Below are 16,735 nucleotides of genomic sequence, written 5' to 3' on the forward strand. Positions count from 1 at the left end.
AGCTTATAAAAATATTGTTTCCTTTAATGCAAGTTATTCTTTCATCTTTTCCAGTAATGCATCACCTATTAAATTTTTGATGTGGAAAATTAGTGCTTCAGGTCTTAAGAAAGTGACAAGCATTGTGTTGAGAGAGTGACAAGAATAGTGTTTGAGCTATAATTTTAGGATTAATAATGCAGATTCACCCGTCCTAGTGGAACAGATATGTGGACACCTCATAAAAACCCCATGCTGTAAGTTAAGTTTTGTCTTAACTCCAAACAATCAGTGATATTGATGCTTTCTTACACTTTGATTTTACATTATATAGAAAGCTTTATTATGCCTCTTTTTTTGTGCCAGTACCTCAAGATGCTTTTTCTTCTGTCTGTGTGCCCTGCTCTTGCTATTTCAGCTTAAGTGCTTCCTGCCACTGAGGAAGCTTGTTTTGTTGGTGTCTTAGTTCTGGCCAGAACAGAGTTAATTTTTTACAGTAGCTGGGTGTGGTGGCGACCACCTCTAGTCCTAGCTGACAGGGAGGCTGAGTCCACTGGATCACTTGAGCCCAAGGATCCTAATTTCCTTTTAGAATTTTTCCTAGGCTGCAGTACACTGTGACATGTGAGCACATCCAAGACTGTAATGTTATTCTATACCATCCTATGCCATTGCCAGTGGTGGGGAAAAGGGACTGTCTTCTTGGAGGAGAGGCATTCCTTTTCTGGTCAGGAGAAAGCATGGTGTGATGGGATGTTTGGTATTCGTCATGAGTTTTATGTGTAAATCTGTGACTTACATGTTTTGTTATTATTATTATAGCTGTTACTGCTCATTTTCTTATCTCATTGCTGTTTCCAGTAAATTAATTGTTCTTATCTTGACCGGTAACACCTTTTTGTACCTCTGATTCTCAACTCCTGTGGGAGGTGGGTGGAGAGAGGCTTCGGGAATGCCTTGGGAGACAACATGTGTATAAGGCAGTCCCCGCATGTCAATCAGTATGTCACTCACCTGCCCCCCACTCCCCCGTTCCAGAAAGTTCTGTAGTTCTCTGTCTCCCATTGGTCCCCTGCCCAAAACCACTCCCTTCCCTCCTTCCCATTGGCCTGTGTTATGTCACCCCACCCTGACTCCTCCCCAAACTCCACCCCTTTCCTCTTGGTTATATACCCGAACCCCACGCGCGGTCGGGGCTTTTTTGCCTCTGCTGCCCTTCGGTGAGAGTTGTATCCCTGCTTCCTTATATTTCTTCCCTTGGAATAAACTCCTCCGGACTTAGCAAGCAAGAAGCCTTCCTGCTCTTTTTTTCTGGTGAGACATCAACGTTATCCAGGCTTGGGCGGAAGGTTGGCCGAGGGACACCCAGCAAAGGGACCTGACGGGACTGGCCCAAGGACACGACACCCCCGCAAACTCCAATCCCAGCACAGAAAGGGGAAAGGGGAGTGGGGGAGTGCAAGAGAATAGTATCTAGTTTGGGGCATTCTCAGGGGAAGTGGGGTAAGGGAGAGGCACTAAGCTGGGGAGTGTCATTCCTAAATCATGACATGAAAAAATGTGAATTGGCCTTTTCAGTTTTGCTGGGTTTTGTGAGTTGCAAATCCATGAGGACTGGATGAGTTAGCACAATATGCCGGCAGTGGCCTCCTTTGTGAGCTGACTCACATACTGTGGCCTGTAGCTCAGGATCTTTGAGCCCTATATGGACTTATTTGGGAACTGTGTGTGTGTGTGTGTGTGTGTAAATCATATTATCAGGAGTGGTCTTCCTTCTTAAAAGGCTCTGATTTCTAAAATGAATTTGATCTCTCTGGTGAGGGTGGGCACCTGTTCACTAAATTGTCACGTACAATGTAGGCATTTTCTTGAAGAATTTCCTTCAAGTTGGGAACTGAATTTTTTTATAAAGCTAATAACTTATTATCTTTTTTTCCCCCCTACCATCATTTTGCCCAGCATCAGTTAGGTAGGAATCCTTTCTTTTACTGGACAAATGCCTCTTCTTGATTTCTCTTGTCTCCTTTTGATAGCTACATGCAGATTTTTCCCCCTCCCTACTGCAGTTCTTTTTTTCCTATTTCCCCTTGTCTCCAGCCTTTTTTCTGGGAATAGAAAGGACAGGGGAGAATGATTACCTTCTGCTCACTTTCAAGATTCAGAGCACTGTAGAACACTTTATGGCAATCTGTTCTCCAGCTGAAAACAGCTGGTGTAAGCTCACTCTGGAAGTAGTGGTAGTTTAAAGATTGCTCATACTTAGTGCTGAAGATTTTAAAATGTGCTAGAATTTTGCAGGAAATCTTTATTGAACAAAATAAAACTAACAAAACTTGAATATTGTTCAGTAATGTTTATCTAGAAAGACTGAATGTCATTCCCAAGATGGTGCAACTGTAAGACTGTAAAAGGAAGTTTTCTCACTGTTGTAGCAAAAACTTATTCTAAATTCATATGGGGCCTTGAAACTTAAATGCTACTTTTTAATGTCAGAAACAGTTATCTTAATCTCCCCTGACAAAGCTTTTCCATGAAATGTGTTTTCTATTCATATGCTTTCCATCTTAGTATGCCCCACACTTCTCACACCCGCAGCTTCATGACGACAGTACAGCGTGCTGCAATCCCTTGAAAGAGATTTGATTTGGCTGCAATATTTCTGGTCATGTTAGATGCTTGGCTGCAATAAAATCAGGTCTGGACCATTCTGTGATTTTGCTTAGCTGAAAATTTGCACAAGAACTTTTATTCTTCATTTTCTATGTTAAAAGCTATAAATACCATGTCTCTAAAGGGAATTACAAAGAGTTATTAGAGAGTTAGCAGGGTGATAGTTACCTGCTTGTCATTGGCTATGGCCATCTATGATTTTTTGTGTCATGGAAGGGCAACTCTCCGTTACCTCTTGCTCACATATCTGACGAAAGCAAATTGCTAGATCCAGAAACTTTGTGGGAAAGCAGACTGGGCCTTTTAGCCTTTGTTCATATGGCTGTAGATACAACAGGGACAGGATGAATTCAGTCATAATTAATGTGTGACTCAGTGTTTTTTCTGTGAATTTTAGCTATCCAATTTTAATATTGTCTTGAGCCTTACAATGTCATAATAAAGTACAGCTGGTTATCAACACTCAGTTGCCATTTTTTTATTCCATGTAGCCAATATTAATTGGTTCAAAATCATAATATATATGGATGATTATTTATTGTGGCAACACCTTTGCTTGAAACCTATGGAATCTTTCAAAATACTTCAGAAATTTAGGAGCTGCAGATGATATAGATTTTCCAAAAGAGTAGGCTAACTTCTTATGTGTCACTAAATCTTTTGAAGCTAGATGGTTTTAATAGAGGTGTAATAGTTCACCTTTAAAATTTGGTTACTAAAGCCACAGGACTTAAACTAAAACAAACTAGTAATATACTTAAACCGTGTTTTTGTCCGACTGTAGTAAGAATTTTTAAGGAATGTGTATGACATTGAGGCAGTGGTTTAGAAAAAAAGACAGTGGTTGGCAAGGACTTCTGGGCTGAAGGAGTAACAAGTGCATTCCTGCGAAAGCAGTTCCTGGCTCCCAGCCCTGCAAAGTTCAACAAGATCCAGGCTGAGCCTTGGACTGATAACTGTGCTATGCATTTCCTTATTTGCCTTACTGGTCAAGGTGCATATTTGATTTACTGCAGTCACTCAGGGAGGAAGACAGCAATAAAGGGGTGAGAGTTTTGGAACCTTCTCAATTATACACAGTTTCTTCTAGGAAATCAGATTATGGAATTTTGCTGCTTTTCTGACCCTAGAAATAAGTGGACCCTTTCAGTCAGTTTTGCAGAGCTTTGTTAAAACAGGCATTGGAGTCTCTAGCTTCCTACTTTTAGTCTAAGTTTTGTAGCAGACCGAAGGTGTAGTTTAGTATTGAGGGTAGGAAGTGGCCTGGGTTAAAAAATACACAACTTGTAGGAAGACAGACTTTGCTGGGCCTAGTGTTCATGAAATAACATGATGATTTCTATTAAATGTGACAGTTTATGAATATTCATAGCTGCTTAAATTTCCTCAAAGAAGAAAAAAAATATTTTAAGGGATATATATTATTTTTACATTTCAATACTGCCTTGTTAAAATTACCGATATCTATTTTACTCAACATTGCCTATGAGTTGTGCTCCACACCTTAATTAAAATGATTCAGCTTGGCTCATATTCAGCCATACTCCAAAGATAACCTATGGCACAGATTACAGTTCATCTTGCTTTTTTAATTTGTTTTATTTTTTCTAATGTTCTGCTAGAAAATATGCATCTCATAGATACTTTACTTTTTTAGCAATGAAGTTCATGAAATAGTAACTCTCTTCCACTGTCTCACTTGTCACTTTGTTTCTCTTAACCAATCAAAGTGCTTGTGTCTGTCTGTACTTTTCTAGTTGGTAGTAAACCTTGACAAGGTAAATTATATATTTTTGTTACACATCATCTAATATAGAGGGGAAGTAAGGGAAGCCCTACTATTTTTAAGTCCTGATTGCTCTGAATGATTGAAATTAATTGGTGTCAGGCTTAAGGGGTAATAAAAGAGTACTTCTATCCCTTTACTCTTTTGTTCCTGACCATGTGAACTTCCCAGAAAAACTTTTTTGCAATGCATAAGGGCTGCTTTTTTAAATTTGCCTTTTTTTTTTGTTTTTCCTAATAGTTCAGCTCTTTCTGAGAACATCTATGCCTTTTTATTTGCTTAAGCTATACTTATAGCTTATTTTAAAAATTATGTTTATTGTGCTTTAAAGTAACTTACGAATAGCCAATATTGAGGCAAAATTTGGGTTGGACCCTAGAAAAGGCATCCAAAGATGATGAAAACTGCTGCTGTCCACAGACAAAGTCAGATAATTTCTTACAACCTGATGAGAGAGAATAGTACACTTAGGACAAGAAATAAAGCCTCAAAATAATTTTTTTTTAATGTATCATTTTATAGTCAGACATTGGATGCCGTTTCCAAAAGTAAAGTGAACTGACTTTCTACAGGTACAGTTATCAGAACTGGGGTTTTTACAAAAAGAAATAAAATGCGTGAAGAGTAACCTTTTTCCCTGCCATTCCCCAGAAGAATACACCAGATAAATGAGAATGAGTATTATGTGTGTAGCAAATAGTCTTTAGCTTGTAGTAGGGAAAGGGTTAACTTTAACAAAGTTAAATAAAACTGGAACTGGAAAATATCTCGGTGCCACTCTTGTAGAGTTTGGGATTCCAGTCCACTGAGACAAAAGATCACGTAAGTGCAAATACTTTATGAGCGAGCATCATCTGTGCCACACTGTAGATATCTGCAGAAGTACAAATACAAATTTTTATGTAAAGTCATATGAAGTAACTGTGATAAAAAGACATACCAAAGCTTGCAGTCTTGGAAAGAAAAGAGAAGAATTTTCTTACTTAAGAAGCTTTTGTTGCAAAGAATAAGAATTTTTAATATGAATGTGATGCAAATGTACTTAAAATACTTAAAATAGGAAACCAACCCTCTGAATAAACAAGAAACCATAAGTCTTTGTAAAGTTTTGAGTAGTACCAGATGTAAAAAAAAAGAATAATACAGCAACATTCTCCAACGCCCAAAATGCTAAATGGTAGATAAACGGTTGAATCTGAATGAGTAATCTGGGTTTGACAAGATAAGGCAAAAGACAACTCAGTCAAAGCCAAATTAAAGTTTTGTTAACAAGAAAGCAATGCCATTGGATGCTGTGAATTGCAATGAAATTCTAAGGAAAATTAAACTGAAAATTCACATTGTAGAAGCACCCTACTGCAACTTTCACTGCCAGCGTTTCATTGACTCCCTTTAATGACCTTAAGACCCCAAAATAATTCATAAGGCAGTGTTGTTGCTTTGATTTTAGTTAGAAAAGGGATTTGTCTGAGGCATCAATGAAACTTAAGAAATGTTCTGTCTTTGAATACAAAGGACTTGGAGACATCATCTGTTTCTTCTCTCTGATCTGACACAGAGCCAATATTTCTCTACCATTGGTTGAAAGGCTGTAGTGATGTAGAATCTGTGGCCTTGCTTTGCAGTGTAATTTACTACTTGATTATTACTATAGTTAGAGGTTTTTTCATACCCTCTGGGCTAATATTTTTTGGCTGCAAATATTTCTATTTGACATGGTCAGAGTGAGCACAGGGGATCTCTGCTCTCTTTTCCTTAGTATGGGAAGAAAGACTTTTACCTACTGAGTGACTGGAATACTGTTTCCTTGCCCTTTTTGCTATTGTCTTTCTCTTTCACCCCCTTCTCTTTCTCTCTCCAGAGACAAAATGTCTTTGTCTTTCCTAACAGTGCATATCGCCAAATTTCTAAATCCAAAGATATTTCTACTGTAGTGTTCTGCATTTCTCTTATTTTTTGTTTCCTCGGGTCTGGACTCTGGGGTGAACTCAACCAAAGCTTTACAACTGCCAAGCACAGCAAATGAATGTGTTACATGTACCACATATATTAAGATAGTGCAAGAGCCTGTTAATATTTGAACCACTGCTGCTTCACTAATTATTTCCCATTTTCTATTTGTGCATTTAACTGTTTCTTCACAGATCTAAACACATATCTTTTTTATTATATTTTTTCTTATTAGGATTGTGTGGGAGCATTGAGAGAAAGGAGAACTGCATTTGAATGGGAGAATTACTGTGGAAACCTGGCAGGTCCCCCTCGACACCAATGAGGAAGTCATCAAGAAGAAAAGAGTCAGACTCTTCACAGAGGTGAGAGGATGACAGACTATGGATGTGAGTGGAAATAAAAACAGTTGAGCCTGAATATAAGAGAAGACTTTTTCAAAGTGAGGACAGAGGAACAGATTGCCTTTGGCAGGTTGTAACTGCAGTTTCTGCTGTCTCCATACTTGTTTTTGGCCAGTCAGGGCTTGAAAACCTTTTTGAGAAAACTGGTCTTATCCTTTGTGCAGAAAGTTAGACTAAAGGTCTCTTGAGGTCCCTTTCAATTTAAATTTTTCTCTAATTGTTTCTGTGATTCTCAAAGGTTCTGACTTCATATCTGAGATGCTAACAATACTTTTCAGCAAGGGACTGGACTAAATACTTTAAATAAAATTTTATTTCATGTTAAATCATTATTAAAAATACTGACTAGTGCTGGATTCACTGCAGATCCCTCCAAATCCCATCTTGAGACTGAAAATTCTGACTTAGGACGTGAGCGTGTTTTAAAATCAGGTATTCATGCACTGACATTTCCTTTGAATTGTATTTTCCTGATGTGAGAATATCATGCAGATATGTAAAAAAGTTTAGATAGATAATATAAAGGTCATATCTGTGTCTTTCTCTTTATCATCTAGGCCAGTAATCCTGCTACATATACCAAATTAAAGTGGCATAATACAAATTATTGCTTTATTATTGCTTTTTATTAGCCTATTGTCTTCTTGGCCATAGTAACTATTAAATATTTCTTGCTGGTATTTTTCTAAGCACTGGCAAAAACTCCATTAATACATATTAGAATGTTATTTTAGACAGACACTGCTGGTGCTGCTTCGGTTTTGTCTGTTTCTGAGAGACACTTTTGTCCTCTGAGTTGTTAGGGATAGCTTTCACCGGTTCCTGAAATTCTTTAGGGTGAGCTTTGTCAGGTCCAGCTATATTGAAAATACCTATCTTGCCTTGGTACTTCTAAGATGTCATTTCCTTATTTTGGTTTGTGTTCCTTTCTCCTTTATTATCCATTGTTTCATTCTAAAAAAAAGGATGGAAAGGTCAGTGTTTCAGTCTTATCTGTGTCATACATTATTTGTTCTTCCAAAGATATGGTGCATGTATTTTTTCTAATTTTTTCCTCTTATATTCAGTAAAAGTATAGAAATGTTTCTGATGTAATCAGTGGACTTTTCCTTGAAACCTTTTATGTTCCTTGCCAACTGCAACTCATTTTGTGTATTCCTCTTTTGATTTTACTTTTCTGGGCTGTGTTACTTTGTCATTCATTCTTGGTCATATGTTCTTGTTTTAACTTTTTGTGTGGTCCCCCTCTAATTCTCATGCTGTTTAGGAGTTATGAGTGAGACATAGGACAGGTACTGAAAACAACTGGTAAAAAATCTACAAAATAAAGATTTACGAGTACTCATGTGCATCATCCTCCCTGAAAGGTCTGGAAAATAGGATAAACCCCATCTGTCTTTCAAGGTTGCTGGAAATAGCAAGATTATTTGAGTGTGTATAGTGGCACATATAGAGGTGGTTGGGTCATAATGCCTAGGTCACCAAGAACTCCTTTTTTCCACCCCAAAGGATATGCATGGCCAATCTGGAATCAAAGTCTGTCTCTGGAAACTTGGAGGGGCCATATACCAGTCAAACTTGTCTAAGTGTTTCAGAGATCATAGAATTAATTGCAGTAACAGCCAAATTAAATCGCAGTTGCCATTTCATTTAATTGCAGTTAAATTAAATGCAGTCCAAATAGCAAAAGGAAACAATGAAAATACAAGCCATTCCCAACAGACCTCGGGGGAAAAAAAAAATGGAAATAACCTTTCCACTGTAAATTATACAAACAACCTCATTATTACAGAGTTCTCTGTAGACTTCTGGGAACTGACTGACTTCTTGGAGCAGTTATGGATTAAGAAATAAAATATTTGGGCAGAAATGGAGTGCCAAACAGGACCATTTGAGATAATGAACCTCAGTGTATTCATAGCTGGTCTGCACAATTTACTGTAAAATAGAAATTGAGCCATGCGTTAATGCCATAAAACAACAGCCACTCACCACTGTTAAACTGAGTTAAAACTGTTAAGGATTTGTAAAAGAAAATTGTCAAAAACCAAACCGTTATATATACATATATGGGAAATCATTTTGGAAATGAGAAGAAATGCTACTGAAGGCCTGTTTCATCTGCAACTTAGCAGAGTGTAGAATGCCACGTTTTTCTGGTGTGCCAGGGCTGGAAAGGATGGTGGAAAGAGTTACAGGCAAAAAAGACCAAAAGATCAAAGTATGCTGCTGCTTCTAATAGACTTTCATGAACTACAGCTGGTCAGGTTCTTTGGTTCTTTAGGACAAGTGAGATGTTAATTTGGAGTTGGTATCTATTTAATATATAACCAACCATTCATATTAACATCCCAATAAGTGAAAATTCTTGTTTACTTAAAGGACCTTAAAGGACAGCTATATTGGACCATCAGGAATTTAGTAAGAATGTCATTTTGAAGGCAGTGAAACCTATCAACTATCAAACCTATCACTCCACTGTGACTTAACAAGCAGGAAGCAGAAGGAATAGGTCAACAAGTTATCATTAGACATCCATAGAGATTTGCAAAATACCACAGAACTAGAATAATATGGGAGATAACAAAAGGAGTATCCTGCAATCACATGCAAACCACTGGCTCCAACACAAACCCCTTTAAACTATTCAACTAATTGCAAGGCCAGTTAGTTTTATCTTGTGTTAGTCAGACACTTGAGGAGGGATAGGGATGTAGACTACTGAAGAAGGAAAATTATTACAGGGCATTTAATTTTACTTCTTCAGAGTAATTTATATCACTATACCATCTTATGGATCTATACATCTAAAAAGGCTTGAAAAGCATAATTTTAAAGACCGTGTAGTCCTATCTAACATGTGAAGGACCAATAACTTCAGTTATGAAGAAAAAATGAAGCATTCCTTCTGTACCCTGGCAGCCTGAGATTGTAAAAAAATGTTTCACTCTTAGCATGAATGCTATAAATTTTTAATCTATATAACAAAGTCATAAATATATAAGTAGGGCATGGTATTCCTGCTAATTATACTGCCTTGAATAATTGTGACAAAAGTCATGTTCTGGTGGATAGCCCCTCAGTAGGGGTGTTGTAGTGTGATCGCATCTTTATATACAAGATGATGTCTAGAAAGTGCTTAGTAAGAGGGGACAGTCAGTGGAGGAAGGAATAAATCCTGAGCATTGCAGTGGGTTGCCTGTCACTCTTGGTTATGTGTGAATGCTGAACACTGCCTGTGCCATGATTTAGATGCTTGGCTCCTTTGCCAGTTTCAAAACATGAGCAGAGACTGAGGTGCATCCACATGCAATAGGAAGATTTTCTCCCTGTCTCAGGCTAAACATCACTGCTGCCTTATTCCAGTGGGGCTCACACTTGAGATCCACATGCAGGCCTGGTTATTGTTACACTCCCCGGACTCCACCATTGTGCCGGTGCTGGTGCGTACAAGCTCAGTTTTCAGTCTGGCTGTGTGCAGCTGGATGCTGCTATTGTGTGTGCCAGCATTGTGTAAACCCCATCCATTTGCTGAAGTCATCCAAGATAATTATACTTTTAAATCCACAGGGCTGTTGCCAAACCATGCACTCACGAAAGGCAGATGCTGTGAATTTTCCATGGAGTTCTGCAGTAAATCCACCATGTGAAGGGGAGTGAGGTGCATTACAAAATTTCCCCCTTGTCTTTTCTAATGCAGGAAGGGTTTAATTAGACATAAATGAGTTTGATCAATGAATCATTAACTTCCATTAAACTTTAAGTAGATTGCCTGACCCGGCTACTTCATTCTGAATTTAATCTGGTATACACTTGATAATTAGAGTTAAAGGGACAAGGGCTGGAGGCAATCCTTCCCAATCCTTCACATAAAATGGAGTTGAGTCAGCTAATAAGTTAATTTTATAGTCAGTGTGTAAGGACAGAATTGGCCGTAAAATGTAATTTTCCTAGAAAAACGGATCAGGAAGCAGACTGTCACTTTGTTTTGCTTTCAGAATTACCTCAGGAATTACCTGCCCAGGGTCTTCAAAGTCTTCACAAATCCCATCCTCCTCAGCACAGCAGCTTGGAGGATTAGATTTCATGAATACAGTCAGAAACCAGGTGGCAAGGCAGGAAATCTCATGTCTTTGCGAGAATGCTGGTGTAACTCTCCCTGTGGTTGAAAAAAAATTGATCTGCCTTGTCTAGATCCATGGGCTGGGAAGGAGTGCCAGAATAGAGATTTCTGGCAGCTTCCAGCCTAAGGAAAGGCAGAGCCTTTGATCTGCTGGCTTTGCCAGCACCTGGATCCAGAACTGCAATTGGTGTTTCTTGTGTATTTGTTTTCCCGTTTGGAAATGGCAGGTTTGCGGCTGGGGTGGCTCTGCGTGGCCCTGTGTTGTGCTGTAGGGATGGATTCTTGGGAGGTATCAAGTTCATATATGAAATGTTTCAATTACCAAAGCTGACTTAAAGAACCAGAAGTTTGCTACTTGTCTTACTTCTACAGAAGTGCGTTCTTTTTGTCCTTCCTCTGAGCTATGACACTCTGCTTTCTGGGTCCAGGCTACGTTATCCTGGGGGATACTGGATGATTCAAAGTGGACTCCCTTTGCCTGGTTTAGTATTTGCTTAATTGCATCTGAAATATGTGCTCTTGACAGAACATATGAGCCTGTTTTGAGTCAGATGCTGTGGAAACAAAGGTGAGTTCTGCTGACACTGTGGTGTGAAAGGCTGTTGTGGTGGGTAGTCCTGCTGGTGATATGTGTGGCTGCTCACAAAAATGCTTATTTAACGGAATGAGAATATTGCCCAAAGATGTACACAAACCCATCTGAGGAAAGAATACTTTGAAACCCAGAGCTATTCAGTCTGATGTGAACATCATGACCAGTGTTAAAGAGTGATAAAGGAGAGGGGTGGCACCACCTCTCCCTCTGGCCTTTGTACTTGGTGATGAGTATATTACCACAGCAGACTACTGAGGTCAGAAAATAGTTAGGTATGGGATTTCTTTTGGAGTGTAGTTATGAGATTGCTCCTGAGAAATGTAGCATTGCTTGGACATAAGCTCTTTTGTGTACAACTAGAAGCAGGTATTTTCGTACCTGTAAAGGACTGCAGGCACAACTAAAAGTGGTGATGCAGAGCTTCTAGATTTTGGAGTTAGACTCTTAAAATGGCAGACAGGTTTCAAAAGGACTCTGAATATCAGGCCTATGCTTTTCCCATTCCTTCAGTCTCGGCCTTGATATAGTGTTTCTGAATGCCCTGTGAGTGCCACAGCCTGGGGTCGCTGAGAGCCTTGCTCTGGGGCTGTAATGACCTGCGAAATGACAGGCAGTCCTGCGGCTGGATTTTTGTGCCCGCCTTAGCTGCTGCTCTGAGATACAAGGGCAAAAGTAGCAGCTGATTAGCTACCTATTTAAGGAGGCTTGTCCATTCTCTGCAGCATGCTGAGGAGCCTGAATTAAGGGTTGCTGAGTTAAGGTCATGCAGACAACATTAGTACTGCCATTTTGAGAATTTTGAATGCTGCATTATTTGACCTTAGTGGCATTATTTTTAAAGTATTTTATGTGGATGTGATTTTGTATATTTAGGTCAGACAATTGCTAGCAATGTTCTCTTGCTCTAAAATCCATTGATCTATTCTTTTTAATAGCACTGCCAGTATGCAGGGACGAATTCTCTTAGAGCTGATGAAGACTTCTAAAAAATGTCCCTTCCCAGTGTTTTAATGATGTTGTTGTTGATAAATGCTTGCTGATATGCCATTATTTATCTTTCAAATTGTCCACAGCCAGGCTCCCATTATAGATGACAATAGCTGCTGGGGTTTAGTAGCTGAGAGCTGAGAGTGCCCTGTTCCCACAGTGCCAGGCTCACCTTCAGCCCAAGTCAACCCTGACCAGCATTAATTGCTGCTGACTGTTTTATGTTGCCTGTATAGTGTGTGGTGTTTGGTTCCAGGCTGTAAGATAAAATTGCCAGTGCAGCCTTTTATCAATATATGTTTTTCCATCAAAAGGGCACCTAACTTTTGCTGCAGTCAATGGTGACTTCTGGTGATTTGGTTTTTTTGGATTTCCTTGAGAGACCTTTCCAGAAGGATATTTGACACTCACTTTGGAGAATATCATAAGGAACACCCACTGATGGTGACCATTTTGTGCTATGCTGAGCTATAAAAATGGAAGCTTAATTCCCATCAGTGAAGAATTGCTCTTACCAGTGCTCACAGGGTTATGCATGTGAGTTGCTGTTTGCAATTGACAGTAAGGGATTTACAGCCTGGCTTTCTGGGAATTGAGAGACTTATTCTCTCTGGGGTGCTTCATCCTGAACCTTTTTACAAGCATTTAAAAGTCAATTCAAGTGATAAAATCTGTTATTTATTTTGAAGAAAACATGTTTTAAGGCATCAAAACTGCTTCATTATTTGAAAATACATTTAGAAGACATGCTTGCTTTCCACAGAGCTCAAAAGACAAATTTCAAGTAACAAAAGCCTTCCTAGCAGGTGGTGGATAAACATTTTATGTTTCCAGTCGAAGATGGGCTTGTCTCTTGCTGCTGTAAGCAGTCTGAAAAAATAGTTGTTTACAAAAAAGATGCAGAAGCATTTGCTACCAGCCAAGCCTGACAATCAGCTGCATCTGTCAGAATATGACTAAGGAATTGCATAGGTCTGTCAATAAAAATAAACTTTTCCTAACTATATTTAAATTTACTTAACTATTTTTTATCTTATCTCTAAATGACAAACTTTCTCTCATACAACTCCTCCAATTGAGTTCATGGCTTTCTGTTTTGTTTTTTTTCTCTGGGCCTGCAAAGAGAGGTTTTCCCAAGTGATTTTCTCAAAATGGAATCTGCCAGAGTAATGCAAACCCACCCTCACCTGAAGCCACTACTACATGGATCTACATGGCAGTCGTATCCATCTGGTCTAGAGCTGTGCAGCCCAGGGAGTGCTAAACTCTGCAAGAAAATGAAGTGTGTCCACTTCAGAGAGAACCCTCAGAGATTTTGCTTGCTAGATTTTGTCAGAGTGTGTATGAACTGTGACATTTTGATATATTTTAGGCCACCAGACTTTCATACGAATAGGAAAAAGTATTTTTTTGACCCTAAGCAGAACCTGTCAAAATTTTTCAGATTGGTTGGAATAATGTATTTCTGCTTGTCAGTTCAGAAATCTCTGTATCATTTTGACTGAATTTTTCCAAAAAGATTTAGCCTCAGAATGGTATTAGTAGGGGAAACTGGTGTAAGTACTACCAAAGAAGAACCAACTGAAAAAGAAGAAAAACAACAAAAAACCAAAAACAAACAACCCCCCCAAACAACAACAAAAAAACTAAAAAAACCCCACCAAAACCCCAAACAAACAAACAAAAACATACTAGGAAAAAAACAAACAAAAAACCCCAAACCACCAAAAAAAAAAACACCCAACCAAACCAACAAAAACCAAACAAACTACCCCAGAAAGAGAAGAGAAATATATACTGGAAAAAGCAGGAGGTAGCTAGATACTGGCATGTTTTGAAGTACCATTTAAGACTTCTTGTGAGCTGAAAGTAAAGACCGATAATGTGTTTTAGGGCACATCTAGGAAGTCAAAGGAAATTGTTGCTCTCCTCTATTTAGCACTTGTCAAGCTGCATATGGAATATCATGATCAGTGCTAGGCCCTCTTTTATTGGAAGGAGTCCGTTATACAGCCACAGAGATGTTTAACTATTGGAAAATGGCAGGTTGAGGGAGGAAGCTGGGCTTGGCCGGGTCAGGTTGTGCTGGCTGAACAGATCTGTGCTGTGAAGAAACACCACACTTTGGCTTCTTGGCAAGTGCCTTTTTCTTGACAAGAATAGAACAAGGGGTGGTGGCTTTTTCTTTTTTTCTTTTTTTTTTTTTTTTTTTTTTTTTCTGTGGTGATACCTACATAGTTTTTGCTAATAACTATGACCTGTGAGAAAATTCTGTGTGGTAAATTCTTCAGTATAAGAAGTCAGCTTTTGAGCTAGGTGCACATTTTTTTGTAACAAAATACTATCCTTTGCTGTCCACTTTCCAGTTCAGCCTTTATTTCTGGCTCTCTGTTAGTTGTAAATAACAAATATTTTGTGAGTGCAGTGCTTGCTAGCTGAGAGGCTCAGAAAGGTGGCAAAAAAAGCTCTTGTGTACACTGTGTGCATAGACAACTTGAAGTGACAGAAAAAGCCTATGGAAAAGGGACTGAGGGACTGGTCCTTTCTGGGGACTATCTCATCTCTTAGGTTGTTTTCTGTAGCACACAATGGATATGAGACCTCAGTGTCCATCTAAGGAGTGGCTGGATACTCCTGTTTAGACAAAAAGGAGTTTCAAAGAGTGAGAAAATGAACCCTGGAGTTAACCCCAGAACTTGCGGTAGGTCTGAAGTTTTTCACTTTTTGTGCTGTCCCACAGCTGTCCTAGACAACATGCCTACACAACATGCCTACACATGAGGCTTGTGGCAAACAGTGAACATGGCCTGCAGCTTTCTGCCTTCCACTTCTCTGACAGCAATGGCACGGCCATTGCCATAAAGCAATCTACCCTCATAGTTTCAGAGCCAGTTCTTCTGCTGAAGGGTCTCCATTAAGAGAGCAGGACCAAGAAGTGAAGGGTGTTCTGCAGCCACAGAACCAAAACCAGGGAGATGGATATCTCTGGTCAGATGAGATGGGAAAACCTGTCAGAGATGAAAGCTGAACCCACAGATCTTTACTCTTTGTTCCATGCCTTAGGTCTCAGAGCATCCTTCCTGATGTGAACATGCCACTGTGCTAGCTAAACAACAGTATTTTTCAGTCTTCTTTCTACTGTTTAGTACCCTTCCTCTATTTCACTTGATTTTGCTTAGAATCATGTGTTCCTTTTTTTTTCCTACCACTTTCCAATGGCATCCTCTTCTGCCTTTTGTTGTATCTGTTCCCCTTAGTCTAACTGCTCCTCCACGTCATGGCTCTGGAATGTATTTTGGCAGCTATGATGAAACTAGCAAGCTGGCAGAGTAGCTCCAGCAGAGCCTTCTTTTGGGAAAGCACACCAAAGGAGATACAGCTGTCGACATGAATGGTAAGTAGAAAGCACACAAGACAACAGAGATAAGAGATCTCTGATTTCTTTTCCTCCTTCCTCCTCCCAGTCTGTCTCTGTCTTATACACTTCAGTGGAAAGGACCATTGGTAAACTCTCTCTTGCATTGTTTGATGCTGCTGGGGCAGCAGATGTTCTGTAGCTGCTGGTCTGCCCCTGTGCAATGCACTTGCCCAAGGCTGAGAGCTCACAGAGCGCCACCACAGCTTCTTGCTCCACATGTAAAACATCTCCCTCTGACCTCACCTTAAATAATATTAACATGTGCTATGCAGACTTTCCTAAAGGAAACTATCAGTCTCCCTTGCCCTTGACAGAGAATGAAGAAAAGTGAGGTAGCTTGTACGACTGTGAGTCAAGAGAAAAATGGCAACAAGGAAACAAGAGGCTGTGAGGAAGCCCAGAGCACGATTTGGAGATGGCTGTGATGACAGGTTAGGACAGCTGTTTTTTCCTTTCTGTCTGATATTAGTGGTGCTGGAGGCACCAACAGAGAGAATTGAATTGTGCACATGGTGCTGTCAGATTTCTCTCCTCTCCCCCACCAGACCTCCTTCCATCACACACCAGAAATGCAACTGGCTAGATCCTGTTCTCTCCTTTCTACGTGCCTACAACTTCAGTGGAAATGCTTGTTCTAAAGGTGTCTTACGGGATTCACAGGTTTGTTGTGGAAGGGTTTTGCTGTTCCATTCCAGTCACTGTGCAATATGGGGGAGGGATTTCACAGTGCAGAAGATGGTGCTGCTCTTGGGGTTCTGCACAGTTTGAAGCCTGTTGGAGCCTTGCCCGTTTAGCAGGTTTGATGGCTGCCTTGTTCACTGGT

At 39.6% G+C, this 16,735-nt stretch overlaps 1 long non-coding RNA gene across 1 annotated transcript; it reads left to right on the top strand.

Annotated features, from left to right (window-relative positions):
• Positions 1-1,184: 1,184 nt before the first annotated feature.
• LOC119699925 lies at positions 1,185-16,508 on the top strand. The gene is made up of 4 exons (XR_005256599.1): positions 1,185-1,293; positions 6,621-6,750; positions 15,797-15,888; positions 16,227-16,508. It is a non-coding gene; the product is annotated as an uncharacterized LOC119699925 (long non-coding RNA).
• The last annotated feature ends 227 nt before the right edge of the window (positions 16,509-16,735 follow it).

Source organism: Motacilla alba, chromosome 3, assembly GCF_015832195.1.
Source record: "Motacilla alba alba isolate MOTALB_02 chromosome 3, Motacilla_alba_V1.0_pri, whole genome shotgun sequence".
Classification (NCBI taxonomy): Eukaryota; Metazoa; Chordata; class Aves; order Passeriformes; family Motacillidae; genus Motacilla; species Motacilla alba.